The following is a 14,322-nucleotide window of genomic DNA, read 5'->3' as shown; positions in this document are numbered from 1 at the left end:
CTCCCCCTCCTGAAAGACTTACTAACCCACCTGGCCAAGAGGAGTGTCTTCAATAAATTAGACCTGAGAGAAGCATATTACCAGGTCAGAATACAGGAGGGAGATGAGTGGAAAACTGCCTTCAACTGCCCCTTGGGAAGCTACCAGTTCAAAGTCATGCCATTTGGACTGCAGGGGGGCCCAGCCATATTTATGCAGTTGATTAATGAGGTCCTACATGATCATTTATAAAAAGGGGTTCTGGTGTATCTTGATGACATCCTGATATACAGTACGAATATGACTGACCATATAAGTCTGGTGAGAGAAGTGTTAAAGAAACTATTGAATGCCAAGCTTTATGTCAAATTGTCAAAATGTGAATTTCACCAAACCCGATTAGATTATCTTGGCTATAGAATTTCCAATGAGGGCATTGAAATGGACCTAGCCAAAGTGAAAGCTATAATTGAATGTCAACCCCCAAAGCCTCGCAAACAGCTCCAGAGCTTACTAATTTTTGCCAACTTCTACTGTCAATTCATCCCCACCTTTGCCGAGATTGCCCTGCCCCTTACAGAACTACTAAAAACAGGCAAAGGAGGAGGGAATTCATGACCGGGCCAACCACTAGCATGGACTATGAGCTGCCAAACAGGTTTTGAGAATTTAAAAAGACTATTTGCCGCTGAACTGGTTCTAAAGCACTCCTACCCAGGGGAGCCTTTTGTAATTCAAGCTGACACCAGCAACATTGCAGCCGGAGCTGTATTACTGCAAAAGAACTAAAGTGGAGTCCTACAACCCTGTACCTACATCTCCAAAAAATTTACTGAAAGCGAGAGGAGATGGGAAGTCTGGGAGAAGGAGGCCTTCGCCATTAGGTGGAACCTGTTAAACTGGTGACATTATTTAGAGGGGAGCAAGGTGCCATTTGAAGTATGGACAGATCACAAAAACCTAGAGGCACTGAAGACACCCAAGAACTGGTCCCCAAATCAAGTGTGGTGGGCACAGTACTTTAATCATTTCAACTTCACTCTAAAGTACATACTGGAAGGAAAAAATGTCTTAGCTGATGCGCTATCCCGATTGCCCCAATACAAAAGCGAACATAAAGCGGTTAACGAGGCAATCATCCCCAGTCAACAAACTGCCACTCAACTTGGTGGAGCAGTGGGCTAATGCCTCCTTAAGTAACACCAGCTGCCTGCAATTAGTGCAGGTTCGCATCCCACGAGGCTCAAGGTTGACTCAGCCTTCCATCCTTCCAAGGTAGGTAAAATGAGGACCAGATTGTTGGGGGCAATAAGCTGACTTTGTAATAATGCCGCTTGGGGGAGGGGAAAGCCCTAATAAGCAGGCATATACATAGAATGAAGGCTACTGCTAAGCTTGTAAGCCGCCCTGTGTCTTCAGAGAAGGGCAGGATATAAATGGAATTAAAAAAAAAAACTCATGCCTTGCAGGGCCCCTAACCCTGATGACCCAGGAGTGAAGAAGATAAAACAAGAGCTCCTCACCAATCAATGGTTCAAAGATAATCAAACATGCAGGGATGGTTTGGCATACAAGGGGGGACACTGTATCTACCTGAAGCCCTCCATTTCAATGCTCTCAAACACAGCCATGATGTAAAACAGGCTAGACACTTCGGATATTTAAAAATCCACCGGCAATTTTAGTGGCCAGGGCTAAAGCAAGATGTGGAAAACTATGTCAGGAATTGTGCCGTATGTGCCACCATGAAAAGAATTCCAGGGAAAACCCCTGGGTTACTGCAGCTGGTGGCATACCCTTCTCAACCATGGGAAGAGATAGCTATGGACTTTATTGTAGACCTACCCGAAAGTAGAGAAAATACTGTCATCTGGACTGTGATAGACCTGTTCTCAAAGCAGGATCATTTTATCACTTGCAAAGGACTCCCATCTGCCCAACGACTCAATAGATTTTTCCTGAAACATATCTACCAACTGCATGGCACCCCTAAGTGAATAATTTTGGATAGAGGAGTGCAGTTCACAGTGAAACTTTGGAGGAGTTTCCTTAAATTAATTGTATCATCTCAAAGCTTATCATCTGCTTTTCATCCAGCTACCAAAGGGGCTGCAGAATCCACTAACAAAATGGTGGAACAATATCTCAGATGCTATGTTTCCTACCAACAGTCAAACTGGACTGACCTCCTCCCCTTTGCCGAGGTGGCTTACAATAATTCTGTTCACAGCAGCACCAGCTACACACCTTTCAGAGTAGCCACAGGAAAAGAGTTCAGCCCAATACCTGAATACCCTTAGATGCCGTCTGCTTCCCAGACACTTGATCAGTGGGTGAGGGGGTGGGAAGAAGTTTGGAGAAACATGAAAATGGCATTAAAAAGACTTCTGAGTCCTATAAAAACAGGCTGATAAAAAGAGGGCTCCCCCAAAAACATTCCAAGTTGGGGAAAAGTTTTATCTGTCAACTAAATATTTATGCCTCAAATTACCCAGCAAGAAATTAGGACTGAAATTCTTGGGGCCTTTCCCAATTGTAAGGATCATCAACCCCATCACAGTAGAACTAAAATTCCCCAGGCTTTTAGGGAAAGTTCACCCTGTCTTCCATTGCAGCCTGCTGAAACCTTTTTGGGACTCTACCTTGAGACCTCCCCCTAAGAAGGCACCCAGGCCCCTTGTTGTAGTGGGTCAGACACACTATGAAGTGAAAGGCATTCTTGACTCTAGAATTTTTAAAGGGAAATTGCAGTACCTAGTACAATGGAAGGGGTACTCACTGTCTGAAGCTACGTGGGTGAAATCTAGTGATGTGAAGGCTGACCAACTCATCAAAAAGTTTCATGAAAGAAACCCCAGCAACCCAAGAGATAATTCCTGACATATGCTTTTGTTTACATTACAGGATCTATCCTTTTTGCAAGGAGGGGGGCGGATGTCAATGCTGCAAACATTGGATGGTTTTGCCTGGACAATATAAGAGACAGCCTTTCACTTTAAACTGTTTTGCTTTTGAAAAATGAAGCTGGCGGGGGGAGGAGAATGTTACCCCTGGTTGTTTTTTTTAATAAGATAAGGAATGGCAGAAAATAAAATGGAAGAGAAGCTTTGCATGTTAAACTAATTCAAGAATGTGATTTATGACATTTAAATTAAGGGAGGGAATTGTGTTTGATATGATGTGTTCAGGGGAGGAGAATTCAGATTCTGGCATCCATCCATGAGTGCCGATGCTTCGTTCTCATTATTATAGACTTTTTAGAACAAACAATGCCTGAATGTTCTTTGATCTGTCTCATTAGTTGGAACCATGACACTATACCTTTCTCAACAAATGGAGCAAGGATCATTTCTAATGTGAGGTTTAAGCTGTGGCAGGTCCAGCACAGATGCCGAAGAAGAAGGATCACAGACAAACTCTTCTATCTTGAACAAGGGATTGTTTCTAAGAGAAAATGGCCTTTCCAGTGAAGTTAGATATCCTGTGAGGCTAGAAGGGAGCGACCGGTAATTCTCCAAGCTCCATGCTTATTTAATTATAGTATATTAATTAGACAAAAATGATAGTTACTCCACATGGCAATTAACCTCTGGACCTGTAATTTTAGGACCATAAATACTAATCAAGGGATACTTCAGGATGGCATTTTGTAACTTTTTCATTTCCTACATTCTAAGAAAGCTGTTGTCAGCCAATTTTGAATGGTGTAATTAGTAGCACCAGTGATATACCAGAGACTTCAATACATTGTTCTTGCTTTCCGGAAAATCACTCCAAGATCAACTATTAGGAGCTTTGCATTTTTGAAACGGGAAGGAATCGTTCCTTTGTACAACTGAACAATTCATAAATTATTCACATAGTACACTGGCAATTTGGGGGGGGGAATGAGAAGACCATTCTGTTCCCTTCTTCTACTTAGCCGTTGGCATAATAAAATTTAGAAGACCAGGAAGAAATTCATCTAGTTTCAACTCAAAACAGAAAAGGGGGTTACAATAGTTCTTCTCTTTTGAGCTGGTTCCATTTGGCATTGGTGCCAGGGAACAGGTTCAGCCCTAGATCCAGTGGTGGGATTCAGCTGGTTCGCACCACTTTAGCAGAACCAGTAGCTAATTTTTTGTTGCCCAGGCCCAGAATGGACTTCTGAAAGTGGCATCCAGAGAGAGAACCAGTTGTTCACATATTTGAATCCCACCACTGCCTAGATCCTTGTATTGCAGAGGACCTCAAGGCTCAGTCTCTCCCATTCTTATTTAACATCAACCTGAAGCCACTGAGTGACACCTGTCATTGGCATAGGATCGAGGATCATCAGTATGCTGATGATACTCAGTTATACTCAGTTATATTTAGGGCTTTTTTTCTCATAGAATGCTCAGAATGGTGTTCCGGAACCTTTTTTTTTGCAAAAAAACAAACAAACAAACAAACAACCCAGCTCCCTTATTGGTTTTCCTAAGCCTATTGCAGGGCTAGCAATCTTGGCCCTTTTATAACTCGTGGACTTCAACTCCCAGAAATCCTGAGCCAGCCATGCTGAGGGGAAAGGGAGAGGTTTCCAAGCTGAGCCATGCTGGCTCAGGAATTCTGGGAGTTGAACTCCTTCAGTCATAAAAGAACCAAGGTTGCCTACCCAGCACTAGAGGAGGACATTAAAATTATTTACAAGGTTACTTCTTTAGGAACTAAACTTTTAGAATCTAAAACAGCTAATTCAGAAAAGCCAACAGAAAAGAACCTCACATTTTCATCTGCTTCTGTCTTTTTGAAGGTAAAATTAGATAACAAAATAATCTATTTCTTATGTTAACTAACATCTCTGCAATGAAATCAAAGGCAACAGGAAAGAAATGAGAAACATTTTTCTCAATGTAATATGTCTAATTTAGCTGATTCTAGAAAAATAGTATCTTTTGTACACTCTTGAAAACTATTTTGAATCTAAACAATTCTTAAGAATGAAATATTCTTAATTTGGACTTTACTTTTACTGTTTGGACTGTTGTGTGTTTTGAAAAATAGATTATTTAGAATCTAGTTATGTTGCACTTCAGTCTTTAAATAATTAATCTAGTACATACATAACAATATATGATGTTTTCCCTGGTGAGCTTAACATCAATAACAACATTTATTAAAAAAGGCTAAAATAATTTCTGGGGGTATTTGTATAGTAAAATTTTGGACAAGCAGTGATCATGTTACATATGTGCATAAGTGTAGTCAGTAGCATATGCCTTTTTAAAAATATCAAACATGCAAAGAAACAAAAATAAGTCCAAAATAACTGTATTACATCCAGAAATGCCAACTTTGCAACCAATATTTCTCATCCATAACTATGGCACACTAAGGATACCTGCATACATGCAAATGTTTCTCTGGGATCAGTAACGTAACAGGGATTGCTTTTTCCTTCCAGTAACATATACCTAAAACCAGTTTATTGCATTTGGCAATTGTACTAAAAAAAATCTCATTCATTTAATTTGAAATCAAGTGAAAAATTGATTTAAATTATTTTATTAAAACAAATTAATGGCAATTCTTTTATAAAAAGTTGCCTCAAACAAAATGAGTTTGACATTCCTGCTCTAGATAGTTGAATGCTCCAAAATAAATTCTAGACCAGGCCTGTACATGCAGCTTACCAAGCACCCTTGGACAGAGCACAGACTTTTTTTTAAGTAATAAAATCACCACCACTGCCCTGAAAGTCATGTTGCCTAATGCCTCCATGGCTTACCATGACCACAAGCTCCAACACTGTAGATGCTCCTCTAGTCACCAAATCATTAATTAGCCCACCAGCATTCCTTTGCAGACCACAAAGATTTTTAATTTATCAGTGTGGGCCTTTCCTTTCTACAAGATTATTATTATTATTATTATTATTATTATTATTATTATTATTATTATTATTATTATTATTATTATTATTATTATTATTATTATTATTTGGAAGGGACCTTGGAGGTCATCTAGTCCAACCCCCTGCTCAGGCAGGAAACCCTATACCATTTCAGACAAATGGCTGGCCAGTCTCTTCTTAAAAACTTCCAGTGTTGGAGCATTCATCACTTCTGGAGGCAGGTTGTTCCACTGGTTAGTTGTTCTAACTGTCAGCAAATTTCTCCTTAGTTCTAGGTTGCTTCTCTCCTTGACTAGTTTCCATCTGTTGCTTCTTGTCTGTTCTCCAGTCCCCTAATCATCTTTGCTGCTCTTCTCTGTACTCTTTCTAGAGTCTCGACATCTTTTTTACATCGTGGTGACCAAAACTGGATGCAGTATTCCAGGTGTGGCCTTACCAAGGCATTGTAAAGTGGTATTAGTACTTCACGTGATCTTGATTCTATCCCTCTGTTAATGCAGCCTAGCACTGTGTTGGCTTTTTTGGCAGCTGCAGCACACTGCTGGCTCATATTTAAGTGATTGTCCACTAGGACTCCGAGATCTCTCTCACAGTTACTACTATTGAGCAAGGTACCACCTATACTATACCTGTGCATTTGATTTTTCCTGCCTAAATATAGAACCTTACTTTTTCACAATTGAATTTCATTTTGTTAGATAGTGCCCAGTGTTCGAGTCTGTTCAGATCCTCCTGTATCTTAAGCCTATCTTCTGGAGTATTGGCTATTCCTGCCAGTCTGCAAATTTGATGAGTTCCCCATCTATCCCCTCATCCAAATCGTTGATGAAGATGTTGAAGAGCTGCACAGACCTCTTCTAGATTTTCCTCTTGCCTTTCCGAGTTAACTTCTTGGTCTGTCATTGAGCAAGAATTGACTTTGTAGGGAAGCATATTATCATTTGATGTATATTTAACATATGTTCTACCTTTATTTACCAATTATATAATATTTGTATGCAATCCACATGGCGAGGTTTGGGGAAACTTACAATAGAAAAAATATATATTTAAAATCATAACATTAAAACATTGCCTGGCCCGCACCACCTCCACTGCCCACATTGCGTAGCCCCGCCATATAGATTGGGCTCTGCTGCTCCCACAGCACCAGCCGCGCCAGCTCTGGCCCCAGGGAGGGGAGCCCGCCGCCAACACCCTTCACACCTGTGACTGCAGCAGCACCCCCCCCACCCCCCACCTCCTGCGCCTGCCAAGATGAGAGTTCCGGAACCTTTTTTTTTTTTAGAAAAAAAGCACTGGTTATATCTTCTCTTATTGTAATAACACTGAGGTTCTACCCAATGCATGGAGACAGTGACACTGTGGAGAGAAGAACAGGCTTCAACTCATATTAGCAAGACCTAGATGTGGGTTTAGGGATCCCCAGATCTGGATATATTCCATCTTTACCTCTGAATGTAATAGCACTCCACCAAACAGATTTGATCTGTAATTTGGGATTCTTCCTGGACTTATAGTTGGAGGACTTTGGCACAAATCCAACCTGTATGCCAGTTGTTGTTGTTCCTAGATTGTGGGACTCCAATCACGGTCATAATATCGCTGCAGGATTCCAGTGTGATTCTGGATATAGTTCAAGAGACCGATTGTCATCTTCGAGGCCCTACATGGCAGAGAGTTGGGTTCTTGCAGAACTGCCTGACTCCAATAGTTTCTGTCCATCCCAACAGATCTCCTGTGGATTTGTACTGTGTCACAGTGTCCTCCAACAGAGACCAGGAGGTATGCCTGCTTTGCCAAAACACTTGCCTTTTGGAATAGTCTCTCCTGTTGGCCTTGCGGAATAGAAATGAATGGAGAAAGAGCAAGGTAGATGCTAAGCTTGTAAGCCGCCCTGAGTCTTCGGAGAAGGGCGGGATATAAATGGAATTAAAATAAAATAAAAAATAAAGTATGTAATAATTTACTTGGACTTCAGTAAGGCATTTGATAAAGTAGATCACAACCTACTACTTGATAAGATAGAAAAATGTGGGTTACACAGCATCACCACCAGATGGATTCATAGCTGGCTGACCAGCCGTGCTCAGCATTTAGTCCTCAATGGAATTGCATCTACATGGAGGGAAGTGTGTAGTGGGGTGCTCCAGGGCTCTGTTCTGGGCCCAGTGCTCTTCAACATCTTCATCAATGATCTGGATGAGGGGATAGATGGGGAACTCAACAAAATGGCAGACAACACTAAGCTGGCAAGAATAGCCAACACTCCAGAAGATAGGCTTAAGATACAGGAGGATCTTGACAGACTTGAACATTGGGCACTATCTAACAAGTTGAAATTCAATGGTGGAAAAAGTAAGGTTCTATGTTTAGGCAAGAAAAACCAAATGCACAGGTATAGTATAGGTGGTACCTTGCTCAATAGTAGTAACTGCAAGAGGGATCTCAGAGTCCTAGTGGACAATCACTTAAATATGAGCCAGCAGTGTGCTGCAGCTGCCAAAAAAGCCAACACAGTGCTAGGCTGCATTAACAGAGGGATAGAATAAAGATCATGTGAAGTGTTGAAACCATTTTATAATGCCTTGGTAAGGCCACACTTGGAATACTGCATCCAGTTTTGGTTACCACAATGTAAAAAAGATGTTGAAACTCTAGAAAGAGTACAGGCTAATAAGGAATGGTTGCTGGAATTGGGTATGTCTAGTTTAATGAAGAGAAGGATGAAGGGTGACGTGATAGCAGTGTTCTAATATCTCAAAGGTTGCCACAAAGAGTGAGTCAAGCTATTCTCCAAAGCATCTGAACACAGGACAAAAAGCAACAGAATGAAACTGATCAAGGAGAGAGGCAAACTAGAACTAAGGAGAAATTTCCTGACAGTTAGAACAATTAATCCATGGAACAACCTGCCTCCAGAAGCTGTGAATGCTTCAATACTGGAAGTTTTTAAGAAGAAACTGGACAGCCATTTATCTGAAATGGCATAGGGTTTCTTGCCTGAGCAGGGGGTTGGACTAGGTGACTTCCAAGGTCCCTTCAATCATCATCATCATCATCATCGTCGTTGTTGTTGTTGTTAAGTTCCCTTGTCAAGGTATCAAGAACTGACTCTGATAGATACCTTCCTAATTCACTGGAGTATAAGGGGGAGAAGAGGAGGAGGAGGAGGAAGAAGGAGACAAGGAGAAGGAGGAGAAGGAGAAGAGAGACAAGGAGGAGGAGGAGATACAGCACAATCAGACTTACAAGTTTTTACTTGCTCTAGCCCATCTCCATAAAAGTAATTTTAGCCTTCCTATAGAGCTGATTTCTTGGTTTGGTCTACCTATAGCTTGATGACCTGCTGTTTCCCTCAGGCAGTGGGGTCAGGATGTTATTGGAGACTGGTATATGTGTTTGTTATGTGCTATAAGGCAGTTTTATCAAGAGTCTTATTTTCACTTTTAATTATGTGTTGCCTTCTGGCTTTTATGCCATGTTGTTTTATGCATAGTTTTGTTGGTTGTCCAGAGTTATTGGGTTAAGATGGGCAGCCATATAATTTTTTTAAATAAATCAATACATTCCAGGGAAATTGCAATCAGGAAGGAACCTTTGCAGAGGACCTTTTACTGCTGCAGGACATTTTGCTGATAACTAAATAAAAAAACAGTAACAAAAATTAGATGCACTGGCTCTGTGGTACATTTTTCAAAAGTAATTATCCTTAATCCCTTAAATAATTTTTTAAAAAATAAAAATAAAAATATATAAATCCATCAGAGTGGAATTTATTCCCTGCCTGATGCTGTCTCTCTGCAGTCCAAAGTACTGCAAAACAAGTACTCAAAAGTCAATAAGGAGACTAGACAAAGTGAAGGAAAAACCAGAGTCAGGAGGAATAGGTGAAAACAAACCCCAGGACATCAATTAGAACTGCAAAGGTAAAACAAACTGAGATTTGGAATTAAAAAGAACAAACATTTCTATCTCCTGAATTCAGCAGTTCTGAATTCACATAATCCTGGGACACTGCAGCCACCATAAATACATGTCAATTGCCTACCATATGAACTTTGATCATACGGGCATGCTGCAATGATCATGAGCATGAAAAATGCTCATAAGTTACTTTTTTCAGTAATGTTGTAACTTCAAACAGTTGCTAACCAAAAGGTTGTAAATTAAGGATTACCTGTATCTATAATTATGCAGATAATTGTTTAGTCCGGTAAGATTCTGTCTATAGGTGAAGAACAATAAAGAAAATTATTCCATGTGTCATTCTTTATTCTTGGAGCATGGCAGGATCCTACTCCACTGTTCTTAAACAAGGTAGCTATTTAGCCCCATTCCTGCCCAAATCTGAATTTCCCCTTTTCTCCTGTATTTTGGATTTTGAAATGAGGACTGCTGAACAGCTGGTTGGAAACTGATCAAAGAGAAAAGCAACCTGGAATTAAGGAGAAAGTTCCTAACAGTGAAGACAATTAACCAGAGGAACAGCTTGCCTTCAGAAATCGTGGGCGCTCTATCACTGGAGGTTTTTAAGAAGAGACTAGTCATTCACCTGTCTGAAATGGTATAGGTTCTCCTGCTGGAGCAGGCAGCTGGACTAGAAGACCTCCAAGATCCCTTCCAGCATTATTCTATTCTATTCTATTCTATTCTATTCTATTCTATTCTATTCTATTCTATTCTATTCTATTCTATTCTATTCTATTCTATTCTATTCTAATCTAGTTTATTCTATTCTATTCTACTCTACTCTACTCTACTCTACTCTACTCTACTCTACTCTACTCCACTCCACTCTACTCTACTCTACTCTACTCTACTCTACTCTACTCTACTCTATTCCATTCTGTGTCCAGTTCACATAAATTTGATCAGATAATAGAATAGACTGCATGTGCACTAATTCGTACAGCCTAAACCATCAGTTTCTTTCCTTATTTGTTGCTTATGGTAACTGAAGAAAAATCTGTGATCCATAAGTTGGTATTGCAAGGTCTACATCAACTGCTTGTTTGGGTTACAAAAACTGTATCTGAATCAGGCATGCCTCTCCATGTTCTTCTACTGTACATTTATATTTGTCTCTACAGAGGAGTTATAGGAAAAAGCTATATAACAGAGTTGGAAGGGACCTTGGAGGTCTTCTAGTCCAACTCTCTGCTCAAGAAAGAGACCCTATACCATTCCAGACAAGGTGGCTGTCCAGTCTTTTCTTAAAAACCTCCATGATGGAACACCCACAACTTCTGGAGGCAAGCCGTTCCACTGGTTGATTGTTCTCACTGTCAGGAAATTTCTCCTTAGTTCTAGGTTGCTTCTCTCCTTGGTTAGTTTCCATCCATCACTTCTTGTCCTGCCTTCAGGTCCTTTGGAAAATAGGTTGACCCCGACTTCCTGTGGCAGCCCCTCAAATAATGGAACACTGCTGTCATGCCATCCCTAGTCCTTCTTTTCACTAGACTAGACATACACAATTCCTGCAACTGTTTGCTTTAGCCTCCAGCCACTTAATCATCTTTGTTGCTCTTTCCTGCACTTTTTCCAGTCTCTACATCTTTTTTATAATATGGTAACCAAAACTAGATGCAATATTCTAAGTGTGGTCTTACTAAGGCTTTATAAATCAGCACTAATACTTCATATGATCTTGATTCTATCCCTGTGTTAATGCAACCTAGTATTGTGTTGGCTTTTTTGGCGGCTGCTGCCGCACACTGCTGGCTCATATTTGATCGTTCACTAGGACTCCAAGATTCCTGTCATAGTTACTGCTATTGAGCCAGGTTCCATCAATTCTATACCTTGTGTGTTTGGGTTTTTTGTGCCTAAATGTAAAACCTTACTTTTCTCACCATTGAATTTCATTTTGTTGGATAGGGTTCAGATTACCATCATCACTGCTTTTACTGCTTTCTGCTACTAATAAGCCTCACTTCCACTCTTTTTTTCCCTAACACTATCGCTGGTTCTTAATTTTTTACAAGGAGAAGAACCCACAACTGGAGTGCTAACTTAGCTGTATATTACCTTTTTTCTGTTAAAAAATAATTAAATGGGTTTCTTTGGGGGCAAAGCTCTTTGGATTAGGGAAAAATCTACTTAACACTATTTAAATACTATTTACTGCATGCCTGACTAAGAATCCTGTGGTTTCTTTTGCTTAATGAGGAAAAAATGTACTGATATATTGCAAATCTAATTAAATTATGAACTAAAAAGGTACACTTGTGTTTTGCACTGGTATCACACAAGGTTAGGTCTTGTAAATTAGATGAAAACTCCATTAATAAGCAAGCAAAATACGGTCATCTGCATTATATTTTGCATTCCTTCCATTCATATTATCATAATTTTATACTTCTGGTGCTTCACAATTGAGCAATGATTACTTTGCTAACTACTTGCATGAGTTTTGATAAAACAGCCCCCTGAGGAATTTAAGGAGGGGGAATAATTTCTATTCAGCAAAGGGAGAAAAAAATATTTTTTCACATAAGGCTGCACCAGATATTATGAACTCAATTATCGCGGTATGAAGGCACGTCTGATAAATAAAGTAACAACAATTAAACAGGAGCTAAATTAAACAGGTGTGATTGATAAAAATGCCTTTCTACAAGAAACATGAGCACTTCTAAACTGCTAGGAAGAAAAAAAACAGAGGTAGAATAATATTACAGAATCTCTTCACAAATAAGAGATTTAATTCTTCTTATCTTGTGCAAATACTAACCATCAAGAGGATAAATGTGATAAACTAAAGGTCTAGATCTGGAGTGATCCGACTTGCCTATTTCAAACCCTTGTCAATTTTACACTTTTCCATATTATTTTTTTTTATTTTTATTTATTTTTATTCCATTTATATCCCGCCCTTCTCCGAAGACTCAGGGCGGCTTACAAGCTTAGCAGTAGCCTTCATTCTATGTATATGCCTGCTTATTAGGGCTTTCACACACACCCCCAAGCGGCATTATTACAAAGTCAGCTTATTGCCCCCAACAATCTGGGTCCTCATTTTACCTACCCCGGAAGGATGGAAGGCTGAGTCAACCTTGAGCCTGGTGGGATGCGAACCTGCACTAATTGCAGGCAGCTGGTGTTACTTAAGGAGGCATTAGCCCACTGCTCCAACAAGGCTCTTATAGATCCTGCCCAGTTTCTGCACAAATCTGATTTTATTTCTTTTTTAAAAATCTGCTTTTTTAAACATATGCTGCTATTTTCTCTGCTAATTCTACATTTATGCATTGACTCTGCCCTAAAATATACATGCCTGTTTCCTTTTCATCTGATTATTTTTTTAATTTTGCCTATCAACATTTGAAGCAATGAATGAGAGTTCACTACATTCTGATAATGCATAGTTTTTTATTGTTTATTATACCCTCAATCTAATCTGCTCATTACAAAAATTCTATGGAGAAATTAATCCCCTAAGTGTAAACAAAATTAGTCTGCTTTCAAATAATGAACGAATAAATACCATGAATACAGCTATCAGGCACTAAATTCTGGGAACCATCATATGGGCAATTTGGAGCAATTAAATGTTATAATTCCAGCACAATTTTGTTCAATTCAGCACTGATTCCTTCTCATCAACATATGACATGCGTAAAGTCTGATTTTATTAATACGATAATAACAATAACAGTGCTCTCGGACTGCATCACAATTATTTGTGTGTGTGTCATGTTTCAGTGAATCAAAGTAGCAAAATCCTGATAAAATAAAAGGTAACGTTTTCTCCTATCCCAGGGGTAGGCAACCTTGGCCCTTTTATGACTCGTGGACTTCAACTCCCAGAATTCCTGAGCCGGCCATGCTGAGGGGAAAGGGAGAGGTTTCCAAGCTGAGCCATGCTGGCTCAGGAATTCTGGGAGTTGAAGTCCATGAGTCATAAAAGAGCCAAGATTGCTTACCCCTGCCCTATCTAGTCATATCTGACTCTAGGGGCTGGTGTTCATCTCCATTTCTTAGCCAAGGGAGGCAGTGTTGTCTAAAGACATTTCCATGGTCATAGGGCCGGCATGACTATACACTGAGATGCACAGAATGCTATTATTTTCCCACCAAAGTGCTGCCTATTTACCTACTTGCATTTGCATGCTTTCAAACTGCTAGGTGGGCAGGAACTGGGGCAAGTAATGGGAGCTAACTCCATCATATGGTAATTGGGTCTCAAACTAACAATCTTCTGATCAACAAGCCCAGCATCTTAAGTTCCAGGCCACTGTGCCCCCCTTTTTTAATATAATGGATGCAGACAAAATGAAATTATGTGAAGACCCAGGTCTCTGAAGAAATTCCTAATGCTGGGAAAGATAGAAAGAAAGAGGAGAAGAGGAGGATCAACAGCAAAGTGGATGAATTCTGTTATAGAGATGATAAAGGAGCATTTGAAAGACCTGAAGGACAAGGTTTGGGGCAAATTGTATGGAGAAAAATGTATCTAGGTTGTC

Source organism: Vipera ursinii (genome assembly GCF_947247035.1).
Source record: "Vipera ursinii genome assembly, chromosome: 13".
Classification (NCBI taxonomy): domain Eukaryota; kingdom Metazoa; phylum Chordata; class Lepidosauria; order Squamata; family Viperidae; genus Vipera; species Vipera ursinii.
The sequence above is the reverse complement of the archived record's forward strand: the minus strand, read 5'-3'. Positions refer to the sequence as shown.